General features: G+C 43.7%; 1 protein-coding gene across 3 annotated transcripts in view; it reads left to right on the forward strand.

Moving 5' to 3' along the window:
- PGM1 (phosphoglucomutase 1) overlaps nt 1-17,387 on the forward strand; it is a 157,434-nt gene that overhangs the window by 76,406 nt on the left and 63,641 nt on the right. For all 3 annotated transcript variants that reach the window (XR_013376407.1, XR_013376408.1, XR_013376406.1), the window contains exons 12-13: nt 7,698-7,814; nt 14,694-16,623. The gene's annotated coding sequence lies outside the window, so the exon portion shown is untranslated. The remainder of the gene's footprint in view (nt 1-7,697; nt 7,815-14,693; nt 16,624-17,387) is intronic.

Raw genomic sequence — 17,387 nt, forward strand, 5'->3', positions numbered from 1 at the left:
CAAGAGGGCTCTGGTAGCAGGAGAAGCCCAGGTTCCACCAGGCCAAGCCATGTCCACGAGATGCTACAGACTGGGATGAGGACCAGCCTAGAGCTTGCCCCTGATTCTCCTTTTTTTCCCCCCATTCTCTCTGTACTGGTCTAGCATGTAGGGTCCAGGCACATGGCCCCCCATGCATGTGGGGTCGTGCCCAGATGTAGTATCCCACCACTAGGCTGGGTCTAAGAGGTGAAGAAAAATTGCTCACCCTGGAGGCAGCCAGCGGCCTCACAACTAAAGGAACCATGTTCTGTAGCCATGTAGAGAGGGTGGTAAAGGTTCCCACCCAGAGAAGTGATGTAAGTATCAGGGCTAGCGCTGGCTCAGTTCAGGACAGAGATAGGAAGAGGAATCTTTTTTTTTTTTAATTTTTATTTATTTATGATAGTCACAGAGAGAGAAAGAGAGAGAGGCAGAGACACAGGCAGAGGGAGAAGCAGGCTCCATGCACCGGGAGCCCGATGTGGGATTCGATCCCAGGTCTCCAGGATCACGCCCTGGGCCAAAGGCAGGCGCCAAACCGCTGCGCCACCCAGGGATCCCGAAGAGGAATCTTGAAGACAGAAATTAGGAAGGTCAGAAACAGATTGGGATGGAGCCAGGAATGCCCTAGTGGCCAGTTGAAGGTCTGTGTGGTCATCATGGGGGAAAGAGATGGCCAGAAGCCTCAGCTTGGGATTGTGAACATTTGCTCAGTGGGACTTTCCTTTGGGTATATCTTGGATTGAGGGTCTCCAGAGAAGTTCTATGTTTGTTTCTCCCAGATACCCCAAGGGTGTGACTAGTCTGGAGCCCTTTTTAAATTTGGTGGCTCTAGGACCATGCAAGTGGAATGAATTTCAACCCAAACCTATGAGAAACTCATGTTTATAAAGTATCAAAGAGGTGGCTTTTTTAAGATTTATTTGTTTATGTATTTATTTATGTATTTATGTATTTATTTATGAGAGACCAAGCACAAGCATGAGCAAGGGGAGGGGCAGAGGGAGAAGGAGAGGGATGAGCAGACTCCTTGCTGAGTGAGAAGGCTGATTTGGGGCCCAATCCCAGGAGCCCAAGTTCATGACCTGAGCTGAAGTCAGATGCTTAACTAAGCAACCTAGGTGCCCCTCCAAGGGGATGGCTTTTTTCCATCCACAGACTAGGCCAAGACACAAATGCTTTCTTGTTATCTCTCAGTCGCAATGGGTGCTTTTTTTTTCCTGGTCCGTTATTTTGCCATTCACTGAAGTGCCCAGCTTTATGTGTGGTATGGGTATAGAGGGAAGAAGGTTCTCAGATCCAATACCATATATGTAGGCCCAAGACCTTCTCTTCTTTCCTCACATGACTGTTAAAATGTTGGTCTCTTGGTTACCAGAGGTTGGTAGAACTTTCCTGGGGAGTTATAATTTCAGCTACCAAATTAACCCTTTGTCTTCTAGCTTTACCCCATGAGGATTTCTCATAATTTCTTGCAAGTTCTATCGTGCATTTAAAAGGAACATTTTGCTATGGTTTTCGGAACATTTCTAGATAACTCCTAGGTAGTTGGGAAGTGTTTCAGTTGCTTAAAATCTGAAGTCCTTTCTGCTTCCACTCTTGTTCCTTCCATTTCAATCTTACAATAGCCTGTGTGGTCTTTAAAAAAAAAAATGCTACCCTGTTTTTCACTTGCTTACAACCTTCCAGGGGTTTCTCATAGCTTTCTACCAATTATGATATTGTTTTGTCAATGTTTTTGTATATCCTACAATCTTCTCCACTTCTCTCCTGTGATGGAGAACCACTTTTCCATGGGGGAAACTCCTCCCCTATCCCATATGGCCCTGGGGCTGTCAGGCATGGTGCCTCCCTTTCTCCTTTCTTCACCCTCCACTTCTGTTCTAGCTACAGTTTTAGGAACACAGCCCAGGTTAGGTCAATCATGGTAAGGCATCCCCAGGGACATAGTGATTGGCCTAATGGATATATATGTGACCCAGACTGGGCCAATCAGAGTCTTGTCTGCATTTTATTTTCCAAATGGAGATGGAGGAGTAACCTTCTTTTCCTTTTGAACCATAGGATTGTGAAGATGGAGGCCTAGTGTATATCAATTACTATTTTCTTACTGGATTGATAGAATCTGTCAGTGCAGAAGAAAATTAGGCCTACTTAATACAAAATGTGGAAATAAACAGAAACAATTGATTAGCTGAAAAGGAAGTCTTAATGATACTATATGAGCTCCTGGATCCAGCCCTAACTGAAGCTTTATTCCAGACTTCCTAATTTATGAATCCATAAATTGCCTTATCACTTAAACTAGTTTAAGTTAGATTTTTGACATACATAACAAAGATACTTGACCAATATCAGGCCAAATCCTTTACATGGCACTCTAAGACACTGTGTGATCTGATCACTGCCTATTTCTCCTCACATAGTCTTTTTCTCTCTCTTGATGGCCCGTCAATACAGAACTTTCCATTTTTCAAATGTTCCGGTCTCTTTCGTCTCAGGGCTTTCTTTTCTTTAAGCTTTTATTTATTTATTCATAAGAGACACAGAGAGAGAGGCAGAGACATAGGCAGAGGGAGAGGGAGAGGCAGGCTCCCTGAGGGGAGCTTGATGTGGGACTCCATTCCAGGACCCTGGGATCACGAACTGACCCAAAGGCAGACACTCATCCACTGAGCCACCCAGGTGCCCCTGTCTCAGGGCTTTCACACATGTTGTTCTCCTCAGTCACTTGGCTTGACATATCCCTATACTTCCTTCAGGTGTCTGCATATAGATCATGTCCTTAGGGAAGGCTCTCCTGACTGACTGACTAGGCCAGAGTCCTCATCTCCCCATCAGCACCAAGTTCTCCTGCATCACCCTGTGCTTTTTCTTCTAAACACTCATCACCATATAATGAACACATTCCTTGTTTACTATGAGACAATTCCTTGTTTACAGTTCATCTTCTCCGCTGGAATATAAACTTCATGAAGTTATGGACCATTTGCCTTGACCATTGTGTATTCAGTGCCTGGCACATTGTTTGGCACAAAATTGGTGCTCAGTAAATATTTGCCAAATGAAAAAAATGAACAGTTGAGTGTTTGGACTCCTAGGCCCATACTCTAGGTCTCTGTGGGCTTTGGTAACCAATGAAGGAACACTGGGGATCCTGATTCATAATGTGACTAGAGAAGGTTCCCTTGGGGAAGCTTAATTTGGTCAGGTTTCTTTCTTTTTTTTTTTTTTTTTAAGATTTATTTATTGATTGAGAGAGAGAGAGAGTAAGGTAAGGGGCAGAGGGAGAGAATCTCCAGAAGACTTCCCTCTGAACTTGGAGCTCAATCTCAGGACCCTGAGATCACAACCCTGAGATCATTGACCTGAACAGAAATCAAGTAGGAGGCTTAACCGGCTGAGCCCCCCAGGTACCCCTGAGTCAGGTATTCTGAGCTGGATTTCTACCTGGCCAGGCTGATGCAGGCCTTGCTCCCAGGAGATGGCAGTGTTGTACAGTCTCTGACTCATCAAGCCTCCCAAAACAAACTCCCTTCTCTGAGGCCTGGGAGATACCTTGCTGGACATTGGCACCTCATGTCCTGGAAGCCAAAGTCCATGGCCCTTTGAAATAGCTGTTTGTTCAAAGAAGCTCTGAAGCAGATCTTTGTTTCAGAGACCAGCAGTCCCCTGATCCAAGACAAACAAGCTCCTGATGGATGGAATGATCTATGTGGGGTGGTACTCTGTTCTAGAACTCCACCTTCCTCAGGGCGTCAGCCTTTGTGCTCTACGACCTCCTAGGAGAGAAGGCTCAGGACACAGCACCTCCCAAGGCTGTGGGGAGTCTCCCCACTCACAATTTCTCTCCAACCCACAGGCTGCTACTGAGGGTGCAAAATAGGCCAGTGACCAGCATGGATGCCCCAGTGGACAGTCCTCCATTCAAATTCTGGCTGTATCACTTCCTGGGCAGCCCAGACTAAACACATTACCATCTCTCAATAAAGAATAGTAATGTCTGCTTCGCAGGCTTGTGCTGAGTGATAGAGCCAGTGGTGTGCACACCCCCTTACACCCTGCCTGGAGCATAGTAGGCGCTTAGGAAACAACGGTTCCCTTCCCTCCCCCTCCCCCCGGCCATCACTGTGGGGCCATGTGCACTGAAGGCAAAGTGAGAACACCTCCTCAGCAGGTTTGTACTGGCAAATGTCTAATAACAACAACCTTCCTCACTTCCCCCAAGCACTTTCCTCTCCCCGGTGTGACTGTAAAGCCAGATTAGAAAGTGCCCATAGTCTTTGGAACACACCCAGCCAGATAATCCACATCACCAGTCCCATCCATGTGAGCCTTGCTGCTGCTGCTCCCGCTGTGGGGAAGCAGGTCTCCTGGGAATCCTGAGATCTACCCCGGCCCAGAGGCCTTGGCTCCTTTTCAGTTCATTTCTTTCTTTTTGTGGTGCAGCATCTGGGCTGTAGCGCTGGAAGTGTTTTGGCCCTGGTGCTGGGGCCCTTATCTCTGTGCTGCGTGAGCCCCATCCCTGCCGTGTCAGAGCCCATTAGAGGCCACTCCGCTGAGGCTTTTGAAGGAGTAATCGGTTTGTAGAGGGAAGGGGCTGTGCCAAGCCAGGCCAGATGGAGTAAGTAATGAAGGCCCCAGATTAATCAAACTTGTCTCTTTTTTCCAATATGAAGGCTCAACCCAAGAGCTTGGCAGTCTCAAGACAAATTATACTTGTCAGCTTCAAAGCACAAGTTCCCTTCCAAGTCAGAATGTTTGTGCTTTCTCTTTCTCGCCGTCTCCTTCCCCCTCTCTCTTGAAATAAAAAACTAGAGTAAAAAATGGGGTGCACGTGAAATGTGGTGACTTTTTTGCATCATTGTAATAATAAGAGCTTCCATTGGGCATCTACTAGGTACCGGGCAACTGAGTCATCAACATGCATTCAGTTCATTTACTTCTCATCATTACCTCACAAAATAGGAATATACTAGAACCCCCATTTTACAGATTAGGAAACCAAGGTTCAGAGAAGATGACTGGCTCAAGGTCATATAGTTAGTAAATGTGGAACAAGGATTGAAACCCAGGTTTGTGTTACTCCAGCCACTGCACTTTGCATATTTTCCAGTGTTCAGAGCCGTTAATCTCACTGACTTAAGTCTCTGCCTGAAGGAAGAGTCTGGCTCTGAAGCCAAGAACACAGTTTCCTGCTCCTTCCTGTTATTAAAGATTCCCCTTGGAGTCTTGGGCCAAAAGCAAGAGGTGAGGAATGTGTTCCCATAGAAGCATTTCTAGAGGTATACTTTATAACATCCTGGTCTTTGAGATATATGGGAACAAAAAAACCTGTGGTTAAATAAATTTGGGAACCACTGCATATAATTGATTCCCCCTAGTGGCACAAGTCATGGGGGTCTGCAAGATGTCCTGAAAATAGGAAACTCGATGAATTTGCTTTACCCACGGTTTCCCTGAATTATTTGATCTAGTTATGCTTTTCAGGGCACACCTAGAAGCATCCCTGAAACTAAATCCTGAGAAACCAGTCTGTCCCAGAGCCCTGCTACTTAAAGTGCTCAGACCAGCACAGCAGCATCAGCCGGGAGGTCCTTAGAAATACAGACTTGGGGGCACCTGGGTGGCTCAGTTGGTTAAGTGGTTAAGTGTCTACCTTCAGCTCAGGTCATGATCTCAGGGTCCTGGGATCCAGCCCTGGATCAAGCTCTCTGCTCAGCAAGGAGTCTGTTTCTCCCTCTCCCTCTGTGCTTGCTCTCTCTGTCTCTCTCAGACAAATAAAATCTTAAAAAAAAAAAGAAGGAAAGAAATGCAGACTCTTAGGGCATGCCCCAGACCCACTGGATCCCAGGTTATCTGAAGGCACTAGCATCTTGGGAGCCCTGCTCTACATTAGAGTATAGCCACGCTAAGATCAGGACCAAGAAGCTCACTTAAGTAGACAGGCCTTGTTCAGCCACCCAATTTTTTAATGATGTCAACACAAGTGTTGTTCATTTAGAAAACTAAATTAAAAAGAAAGATCAGTTTCTCCCTTGTCCAAACAGCTCTAGCCCCACAACTGAACACAAACACGACATGAAGGAAGAATGCCATATTTAACGAGGGGATTGCCCCTTCATTGTGAGCATGCAGGGGCTACGTGATGGAGACAAGGCATAGCAGAGGATGAGAACGACAGTGAGCCATCAGAGCGGGTGTGTGCTGAGCTGTGGCACGCCATTGGCCCAGCCCTGGGCAGTGAGTCATACCATGTATTATTTCCAGGGGCTGCTGCAACAAATGGCCACAACAGAAACCAATCTGCCCCAGAGCCCTGCTACTTAAAAATATCTGTGCTTTAAAACAACAGAAATTTATTCTCTCATTGTCTAGGAGGGCAGAAGTCTGAAATCAAGGGGTCAGTGGGGCTGCACTCCGTCCAGAGGAAAACCTCGTTGCCTCTCCCATCTTTTGGAGGCTTGTGGCCACATCACTCCAATCTCTGCCTCTGTGGTCACACTGCCTTCTCCTCTGTGCCAAATATCCTTCTTTCTCTGTCTTATAAAGGCACTTGGAATTGCATTTAATGCTCTCTTGTATAATCCAGAATATTCTCTCCAGCTCAAGATCCTTAATTGAGTTATATCTGTGAAGTGGAAGCAGCCATCTCTGTTCCCTGCTTTGTGACAGCGGTGGGAAGTAACAGAGTTGGAATATGTGGGACTGCCCCTTCCTCTTCTCTAACTAGGTGGCATCATCCGGTTCCTTGGCTTCCAACTGTTCATAAACCAATAAATCTCAAATTTATATCTCCTGCCTAAGCCTCTCCCCAGAACTGCAAGCTTCTATACCTCACTGTCCATTTGTCATTTACTTGAGTCATTTTCTTTTTTTTTCTTTTTTTTTTTTTTACTTGAGTCATTTTCAAATTAATGTGGTTCAAACTGAAATCTTGATTCCCTTGTACTATTGTGACATTATTATTTCTTCCCTGGTAAGATGCTGAATTTTATGTGTCAACTTAAGTAGGCCCCTGGGTGCCCAGATATTTGGTCAGACATTATGTCTGGATGTGTCTATAAGGATGTTTCTGGAGGAGACAAGCATTTTAATCAGTAGACTGAATAAAGCAGATCGCCTTGTCCCATGTGGGTGGGCCTCATCCAGTCTGCTGAAGGTCTGAGTAGAATAAAAGTCTGGATAAAAAGTATTCTTTTGCTTTGCACTTTTGTACCCTTGAAAGCAAGATGCTATCACCCGCAGGTGTACTGGGCTCTTCTGTGAGAATGTAGCTGGAGCTCTGGTCTTGCTGTTCCTGCCCAAACTGTCATGGTCAGATCCAGAAACACAGCCTCAATGTGGCTGTCAGTGTTTCCATCAGGATGAGAAAGATATCAGCTTTATCAGGTTGGACTAAGTGACCTTCCTTGAACAGATCATCTAAGACATTAATCTGATGCAAGAAACAACACTAGCTCTTCATACGTTAAGTACATTAAGTAACAAAAAAATTAAACAAAAAATTTTAAATAGTTCATTGGTTATGGAAATCCCCTTTTTAAAATTTAGTGTTATTTTCTCAGTGGAGTCATCCTCAAAATATGTGGCTTATTTTCCCTTAGTATACAAAAGTATTTATTCTGGGGGAAAAAGAGAGAGAGAGTTCTTTCTTTCTGCTTGTCTTCCAATAGGGACATCAGTATCTTCTTACCTTTGGACTTGGACTCAAACTAGAACTACACCGTTAGCTCTCCTGGATCTCCAGCTTGCCAATGGGAGATGTTGGACTTCCCAGCCTCCATAACCATGTGAGCCAATTCCTTATAGTAAATTGCTTTATATCTCTCTTTAGATATATTTATACATGTATATCTATATCTATTTCTATCTATCTGTCTATCATTTATCTTTCTTTCTGCCTCTCAATCTGTATGTATCTCCTGTTGGAGAACCCAAACTAGTACACTTGGTTTTTTTTCCCATCTCAATAAATAACCCCCAGGCATCTTATGCCCAAGCCAAAAATCATCCTTCGGTTCTTTCTATCCAGTGCATCTAAGAGTGCTATCAGCTTGGCCTCAGAAACACATCCTAAACTCTCCATTTCTCTCTTCTCCATGAGTACCACCACAGCCCAAGGCCCCAGACCCCTGACCCAGATTGTAGCAGTGGCTTTTATTTAATGGTACTGCTGCTTCTTCTGCCTCTGCCTGGGTCTTCAAATAGCAGCCAAAGTGAATTCTTAAAAACAAAGTCACCACACATCACTCCCCTGTTTAAAATCCTCTAAAGGCTTCACAACATACTTAGAATAAACTCCAAACTTCTAGCCGTAGCCAGCAAAGCCCACATGATCTCCCCATCTGCCCCTTCAACCCTCCACTCTGGCCTCTCTTGATTCCTCACACATCTAACTTCCTTTTTGGACTGACTCTTTGCACTAGCTGTTTCCTCTTTCCAGAATCCCCTCCATTCCTAGACCCCCTGCCAGTATTCTCTTGAGGCAAATGCTGCCACCTCAGGGCAGCTTTCCATGGTTAATCCTTCTGAAGTAGCTAGTCACTATCCCATTACAATATTATAATTGTCAGCATGGTTAGCATGTTAGTAGCAAAGATTTTACTGTGTTTTTGTTTATTCATTTCTATCTTTATTGCCTTCCCCTCATCAGGGTATAAACTTCATGAGAAAGAGACAAGATCTGTCTTGTTCACTACTCTATATCCAGTTCCTAAAACAATACTGGGGCCATGGTGGGCATGAGACAGACATTTATTAAATGACTGACTTATGGCTTTGAGAAGCATGGTATGTTCTTGCCTCTTTGGAGCATGAGGGTAGATCAGCCCGGTTAAAAATAAATATTGGGTTAGACGGATATTGGCTCCTGGCACATAGTTGATCTCTGTAGAAACAATTCTAGTGCCCGATGTCACATCTCCTTAGCTTGCTTCTGATTTCAGCTGCAGCTATGGCGGACAGTTCTGTGGTGGCAAGCTGACTATCAAGCTTTTTTTTATTTAAGGCTTTTCAAAGAACTGGAAAGGAAAGGGAAGGGAAGCAAAGGAGAGTAGAGGAAGGGAAAAGAAAAAGGAAGAGACAAGAAGAGAAAGAAAAAGTCACCAGCAGAGCCCAGAAGACCTAGGAAGGTCATGTTTTGGCGGCAAACCTCAACACAGGGAGTGGGAATTGATGAATAAAAGGCCTTTGAGGGCAGCCCCGGTGGCCTAGCAGTTTAGCACGGCCTTCAGCCCAGGGCCTGATCCTGGAGACCCGGGATTGAGTCCCGTGCTGGGCTCCCTGCATGGAGCCTGTTTCTCCCTCTGCCTATGTCTCTGCCTCTCTCTCTCTCTCTCTCTCTGTCATGAATAAATAAATAAAATCTTTTAAAAATAAACAAACACAGAAACAAATAAATAAATAAAGTACTTTGATCTTCTGGGGTGCCTGAATGACTCAGTCCGTACAGCATGCAACTCTTGATCCTGGGATTGTAAATTCAAGTCCCATGTTTAGTGTAGATATTACTTTAAAAAAAAAAAAAAAAAAAAGGCCTTGCATCCTCTAGTGGGACTATCCTGAGATGTAGTCTTCACAATTCCTCACGGAGTTGCCAGCAGAAGTGGACAACAGCAGCCCAGAGCAGAAACTAGCTCACACCCTCTATTCGTGGTTCATCCTTCTCTGTCTTCCTCCCACTTCCCTCACTGCCTCCTGCTCTCTTTCTCACCTCCTCAAATCCTTGTCCTGGGCTCTCTTTCAGGGGTTCCCAAACTAAGGTGGTGCTTCATAGTTCTTGAGCACATGAATGGTTCGATTGCGGTAGACAATTTCAAAAGAACTTAAGAAACGTTCCCCACCACAGTCTTGAAAAATATTAAAAGCTATTCTCAACTGCCCACATAGCCTGTAGATTTATATATTTTTATGCTTTTCCTTTTGTAAAACTTGTGTGGAAAATATCCATTTAAAAAAATTTATTTATTTATGCATGAGAGAGAGAGAGAGAGAGAGAGAGAGAGAGGCAGAGACACAGGCAGAGGGAGAAGCAGGCTCCATGCAGGGAGCCTGATGTGGGACTAGATCGGGACTCCAGGATCATGCCCTGGGCGGAAGGCAGGCGCTAAACCACTGAGCCACCCAGGGATCCCCGAAAATATCCATTTACAAAAGAATAGATCAGCATTCTTAGTTTTCCAAGGAGCAGTCTCTCTTATGGAACCCATTTGATCATTAGACTCTAATTATTCTAGTCTGTCCTTGGACAGGAAATATGTCCTTGACCAAAACACTTTACTTTTGTCACCTTGTATGTATAATTAATGGGATAGATAGCTCCTTTCTGAGGTGTATTTCAGTTCTGAGGTTCTGGAGGTCTTTATCCAAACTACGTAATGTTTGCTGAGGGCAAATACAGCCCCGCTTAGAGGCACGGCACACCTATGGCCAGAGGCAAGGCACCACAAGGCTAATGGAATTTAAGCTTCAGACTCCCTCACCTGCACTGACTCCCTGCGAAACCTTAGGAAGGACCCTCACCATGTGCTTACAGGGTCATGTGCTTTGTAAAATGTGCAATAGTAACGCAGTTTCTTCTTGTTTTTCTTGAAGAAGGCCCCCCAAATTTTACAAGCTTCAAGCTGTACAAGCCAATAGCTGTCCATGGCTGCATCCTGTGCTTTGGGTAATTCTGTTGTGACTCCACACTGGGGCTTCCACTAGCTTCAACAGCCTCTGGGCTGTGTAGAGAGATGGATTCTTTCCCACTCTTAAGCCACAGATTTGCCATGAAAGTAAGCAATGGGTGCCTTCAAGTTTCAAAATGGCTGTGCCTTTGAAGTCTCTGAGTATGAAGTCCCTGTGCTGCTGAGCTGTGTTTTGGATTTTAGAAGCTGAGTGGTTTGAAATTTTGTTTTCTGGCCTGTCATGTGTTTATTTAGAAGCTTTAATTAGTATACTTTAATCTAGACTACTTCTGTCTCCCTGAAAATGTTTTTTAACGAATGATAGGTTTTGCTTATAAGGTAGGCTGTTGGCCACAAAAAGTTCCCATATTAATAATTTGCCTTGCAGTATTTATTTATTTTTAAAGTTAACTTAGCATTCATTAAATGCCAGGCACTATGTTAAGAGCTATATAAGCACTGGTTCGTTTACTCCTCTGGAGACTGCTGTAAGGTATTATCCTCATTACACGGATGAAGAAACTAAGGCCCAGAGAGGTTAAGAAAATTGCCCAAAGTCCCACAGCCAGGAAATTGTGAAATACAAATTCAAATCAGTCTTTAATCTTAACTACGGCACCATCTTAACTCTAATGGCAGGTGAAACCCTCTAGGAAATATGTCCACAGACTATTTGAGTTACAACATTGATTTTTGAGTTGAGATATTGATACACTTATTAAAAATCATTCCCACTTCCATTTTTATATTCATGGTTTGTAAGTGGCTATCATGCTATACATGCAGTGGCATCTATCTTCACTTACTTGTCCTTTCCTTTATCCATCCACCTACCCACCCGTTCATCCACTTATCCACCTACCCACCTACCTATCCACTCAGCTTTCCATCCATCCATCCACTTACTCAATTATCTGTCCATCCATCCATCCTACAGTCCTCCATGTACCAGGCCCCCTTCTAGGTGCTGGCATCCCATGACACGTTGCCTTTCATATTATGTCCCACATTCAGACAGACTTCCCTTCTCCTCTCTGCCCATCCAAATCCTACCCAGCTCTCACATCCAGTTCAAGTCCCTCATCGTCCTTGAAGTCTCCACTCACTACATTAATCCAAATGAGCTCAGTGTAACTTTGGATTGGATGTAATATTAAAGAACACAAGACTCAGAATTAAGCAGACTGGGCTCAAATCCCAGCTCTGCTTCCTCCATAACTATGTGAGTAAATTGTTCCTTCTGGGTCTCTGACTTCCTCATTTCTGTGAATTAGAAATAATAATAAAAAGAATAGTAATAATGATAATATCTACCTCATGAGGTAGTTGGAAGATTAAATAAGGAGCTGAATGTAAGTTATATAGCAGCCAGTAGATGCTTAATCCAGGTTAATTCCTCTCCTCTCCCCTCTGCGCCTTTCTCTCTAAAAACACTGGACGAACGGTCTGTACTACATCTGACTCAGATTCAGGCTCTTAATTAATTGTTAAATGTGTATAAATCATTTCCCTGATAAGAAGCCTATTAATTCCTTAACTGCATAGGACACATCTTATGCATCTTTAGCATCTTTCCTCTTGCATGGGGTTTCAATACAGTGCTAAGGGCATAGTGAGCACTCCATAGTTGTCAGGTCAAATTGGAGTCAATGTTTCACCCATTTCTCTCAGTTGTCAAGAAAAAAAAGTCAGGAAGCTGCCTAGCAGGTTCTCAAGACCCACACTCGGGCCAGAGCTCCCACGTGTATGCTTGCTCTGAATCTCTACGCTCATGTCCTGGGGTCCATGCCATCATTGTGGCTCTTGCCAGGTTGTGTTGACAGCAGTATAGCTCCCACTGAGGGCCTGGGGAAGGGGTAGGGGTTGGGTGGAGAGAAAGGCAGATGCTGAAGCTATGTCCTAAGTCTGACTGACGTGAAGGACTCACCGTGACATCTGGCCCTGGATCCCAAACCTCCTGCCAACCAGGGTCTCTTACTGCAGATCTAAGGACACCAAAGGGAAGGCAGAGCAACATGCAGGCAAATGGTGTTGAATCAAGGAGCAGGCCAGGCAGTGGCCAGTCAGGATGTCGATCTACACAAGATATAAGCTGTTCTTGCTTCTACTAAGGGAGATGACATTTATCATTGGGAACTAAAAATGCTCCTTGCTATCCCCTGCCAATCACAATTGGGGTTTTGTGAAATTCACCATCAGTCAGAATCTGAGGAGGTTGTGAAAATCTTCCAATGCTTAGTGTTATTTACTGGGAACTTACAACTTATTTTATCATTAAATTTAAAAATCCTTTAAAGGGCCTCCTTAAGAAGTCCACTTCAGAAAGGCAGCAAAGAAAACTGAAGAGAGAATCAGAAATTCTGAAAGGGGGAACATTTTGACAGATTTTCCCAAATATTGATTTTGCTTCAGGCCTAGTAATTAATTTGTTTCTGTTAAATTGTATTTCTTCACAGGAAATCCATATTTGTTCATAATATTTATCCATAGGAAATTGCAAGCCCCACTTAACAACTGGTGAATAAGTAATCAGAGAATAGTGATTTGAAAACATAGCAATGATTGCTGCATTAGTGTGCTTCCAAGGGTGAGGACATGAGCTTTGCATAGTTTGTCTTGATTGGCGTTTTCCCAGAGGCCAACTCCAACACCAGGAAAATGTGGAGAGTTTATTTAGGAGGTGATCCCAGCACTGGGAGAGGGGTGGGGAGGCCAGACAGGAAAGGAAAGGCAGCAAATGAAGAATGCATTCTCAATCACCTTTCCATTGTGAGGAAACTAGAGCCTGACCCTGCTGAGGGATGCTGGGAGCCCATGTAAATTACCTGGCTTAGACTTATCCTGCTCAAGGAGCTAGAGCTGAAGTATTTATATGCCATCTCCCATAAATCATGGTGAGAAGGCTGCCCCAAGGGGTGTTAATTCTGGTACTTCTCTGACCTGCCCTGTGCGTAGGCAGAGCTGTTTCCCTCTCTTTAAAAAAATAAATAAATAAAGACCCTAAGGCATGGGTGTCTGTTGGATCAGCTCACCCCAAAATGGGAAGACCTGAGGGAATATAAGCAGGTACCAGCAGCATCTGCTACCTCCCAGTATTGCCAGCTGCAGCACAGTGCCTGGCCACAGTGGACACTCAGTATTTTTCTACCAAATGAATGAATCCATGACCACATCTGTTTTAGAAAGGCCACAGTGGGGACACCTGGGTGGCTCAGTGGTTGAACGTCTGCCTTTGGCTCATGTCACTCCATCCCAGGATCAGTGGGATCAGGCTACCGCAGGGAGCCTACTTCTCCCTCTGCCTATGTCTCTAATGAATAAATAAAACCTTAAAAAAAAGAAAAGAAAAGAAAAAAGAAATGAAAAGGAAAGAAAAGAAAAGAAAAAAAGAAAAGAAAAGAAAGGCCACAGTGATGGCTGAAGAGGTAACCTATGAGGGCAGCATGAAATGGCAGGGTACCCAGGTGCCCCAGGCTTTTGGATACAACTGTAAGACAACTTTGGGAGTCTTGAGACTCCACTGTGATAGAGATGAAGAAAAGACTGGAAAATTACAAAAGCAGTTGAAACTGGAGAGGCAAAAAGCCCACCATGGGGACATACTGTGGCAGTTGAGCTCAATGGTTAGCTAACCGTGTCTGGATTCTAAATGTAGTTTTATCATCTATGAGTTCATAGATGGCTTTGGACCCTTGTTAAACTCAGTCTTAGTTCTTATTTATACATGGAGCTAATTCCCTCCTCGTGGTTCTGAGAGAATGAAATGAGAGAATGTATGTAAATGACTTTCCACTATTGCATGTACTAAAGCTGAATATGTGGCTGATATCTTTCTCAGGGACCCTGGCTGTTGGGCTCCCCTCAGTGTGCTGAGCAGCCGGCAGAGTGGCTGGCACAGAGCAGGTGCATGAGAAATAATGTTGAATTAAAATAATCGTTTGCTTTCTCCCTATGTCAATTAACTCATCACCTTATCTCCTTCTTACATTTTTTTAAAAGTAGGTTCCACATGCAGGGTGGATCTCAGTGCGGGACTTAAACTCACGACCCTGAGATCAAGACCTGAGCTGAGATCAAGAGTCAGACGCTTAATCGACTGCACCCCCCAGGTGCCCCTCACCTTTTCTCCTTCTGTCCAAGAATTGTTGTGGTTTATCTCCGATGTCCTGAGTGTGTGAAACGTGAATTGAAAAAAATCTGCCAGAACTTGGACTGGGGACATATTTACTAATCTTACCTTGTGTCCAGCACTGTGGCAAGCACTTTCTATGGATAATTGTATTTAATACTAAGAACGGGCATTAGATTGAACCATATGGAATTGTCATTTCTTTAGGTCAAAATGGTTAAATGTCGACAATTTCATATGCTTCTAATCTATACATGGGTTAAATCTTATTATTGTTATTCTCAATATATAGATGAGAAATCTGAGATTTGACAGGGTAAATAACTTAATCGTAATCGGATCCATGCTTTTCAAATTGTATTGTGCATATAATCATTGGCGACCTTGCCTCAGTGCAGATTCTGATTCAGTAGGTCTGGGGAGGGGCAGATTCGGCATTTCTGCAAGTTCCCAAGTCGTTCCTGTTGGTCCGTGGACCACACACTTTGAGTAACAAGGATTAGAGAAAAACTGACTTGAGCTGACCTTGTCCTTAAAGAACCCCTAGAGCTGTGATGGGAATCAAGTTAGGAGACTACCAAACAAGCATCGTCTAGACATTAATTTTTTATAAAAGGATTTGCCTTGCATTCAACCAATTGAGTGCTTCTGTGCATTGAGCTAGACCCTCATTTGTGGATCAGAAGACTTCCCTCCTCCCATCCTTCTTTCCTATCTCTCTTTTTCTCTCTCTTTTGATTTCTCTTTTCCCTTTGATTACGATTGTATTAAACTTTTTGCAGGTACAAATAACAGAAACTGACTCTCACTTCGTAGAGTCAAAAGACAAATTGGTTGGCAGACTATGTGGGCTCACAGAATTCCCAGAAAGTCTAGGGGACCATGGAATAGAGTCTAGAAGCGAAACAGCTCCAGAGGGTCAAGAAGCCAGAACCCCAACTCCAAATGTTTCTCAAGAGATGTGGCTCTTTCACTGTCCCCTCATGTCCACTCCAGCCAAAGATACCCCTCTGCTCCCCACAATAGCTGCTACTACAAAGGAATTTTAATGACCATTCACTTTTCACCATCCCTTCAGGAGTCCAATCAAGGGCAAGAGTAATCAGCTGGCTGCTCTCGGGCTAAATTCTAGGAGTGGCTGCCAGGGGACCAGGAAGAAGCAGGGCACTGCACCTTGCAGGCTGCTCCAGTGCACAGTTCCCTAATAGAGGACTGATGCTGGACAATCCGACCTACAAATATCCACCACAGCTCTTCAGGGTTAGTCTCCTTTAGTCTTCCTTCTGGAACAGAGAAAATACCTGAGCTGCTGTACAATTACTGAAAACCTCAAGGAAAAAAGTGGAAAGCACAGCCTGTGAACCTGAAAGTCTAATAACGACAACCTAAAGAGCACCAAGCTTTTCATCCTGCTCAGCCACAGGAAAAAGGGAGGAAGGAAAAAACAAGAATTTTACCCTAATTGTAGAATCTGCTGATGAAAATTCTGAAGCACTTGCTGATGACTAAATTATTCTGTAAACCAAACATGACTCTCTGTAGCTCACCAGGAGCTGAGAGGCTTAGACAATGCCTTTCCTTCCTGCTTCTCTCCCTCTCTCCCTCTCTCCCTCCCTCCTTCCCTCCTACCTCCCTCCTTCTTCCCTCCCATCCTTTCGTGCTTTCATTAATTTATGCATACAGGTACATAACAAACTTTTACTGAGTACTTTCTATGTTTCAGGTGCTGTGCTAGGCTCAGAGGAAACAAAGATGAACAAAAAAGAATTCCTCAGAAGGAGCTCCATGCAATGAGAATGTGGGGTATGATCATGATAAACTGAAAGTAGGAGTTATTGTACAGCTAGTGATGGAGGGCTCTAAGAATGGGGTAAGCTTTTTGTTTAGTGAGAGAAACATGTTTCCTCTGGTTGGCAGATTTGCTGTAGAAAGCAAAATGTTTTTAGCTGCAAAGGCATGGGGATGTTTTCAAGACAAGAAGCTCCCAGTCCTAACTTGCTTACAGAGCAAGTCACCGTCCAACTGTCACCAGTAGGGGGCAACAACACGATGGATTAAAACTGGTCCTGAGACGGACTCCTACGGGAAACATCTAACCTCTTCATTGTAGGAGCTGGAAAAATAAAAGTCTGGCAATAATATATATATATTTTTTCTTTTATATATATATATAAAATTATATTACTTATAATTATATATATATATTTTTTCTTTTATAGAAAGCTGTTTCAAAACTTTACAGTCTGTTCTAGGGAGTAGGTTTTTATGTTAGTGAGGGAGGAAATTCACATAAAGAAATCAGGTCCCGTGTAAAATCAGTGGGATTTAGGTTATAATAATAAGAGTCCAGGGGACCAAAAACTTCACGAAAATATATTCCTCAGTGTTAAAATGTAATCTGTCCTTATGTACTAGCTGATTAGCAATATTTAGAGAGTCACTACTTGGTGGTGTTCCAGGGACCGGGTGGAATCAAAAAAGGCAACACACCTTCAAAGGAAATATGAATATCAAGATTTTTTTTAATTGAGCACGTAACAATAAGTTGGCTATTTTTGTTCTGGTAT

Source organism: Canis aureus, chromosome 3 (assembly GCF_053574225.1).
Source record: "Canis aureus isolate CA01 chromosome 3, VMU_Caureus_v.1.0, whole genome shotgun sequence".
Lineage (NCBI taxonomy): Eukaryota > Metazoa > Chordata > Mammalia > Carnivora > Canidae > Canis > Canis aureus.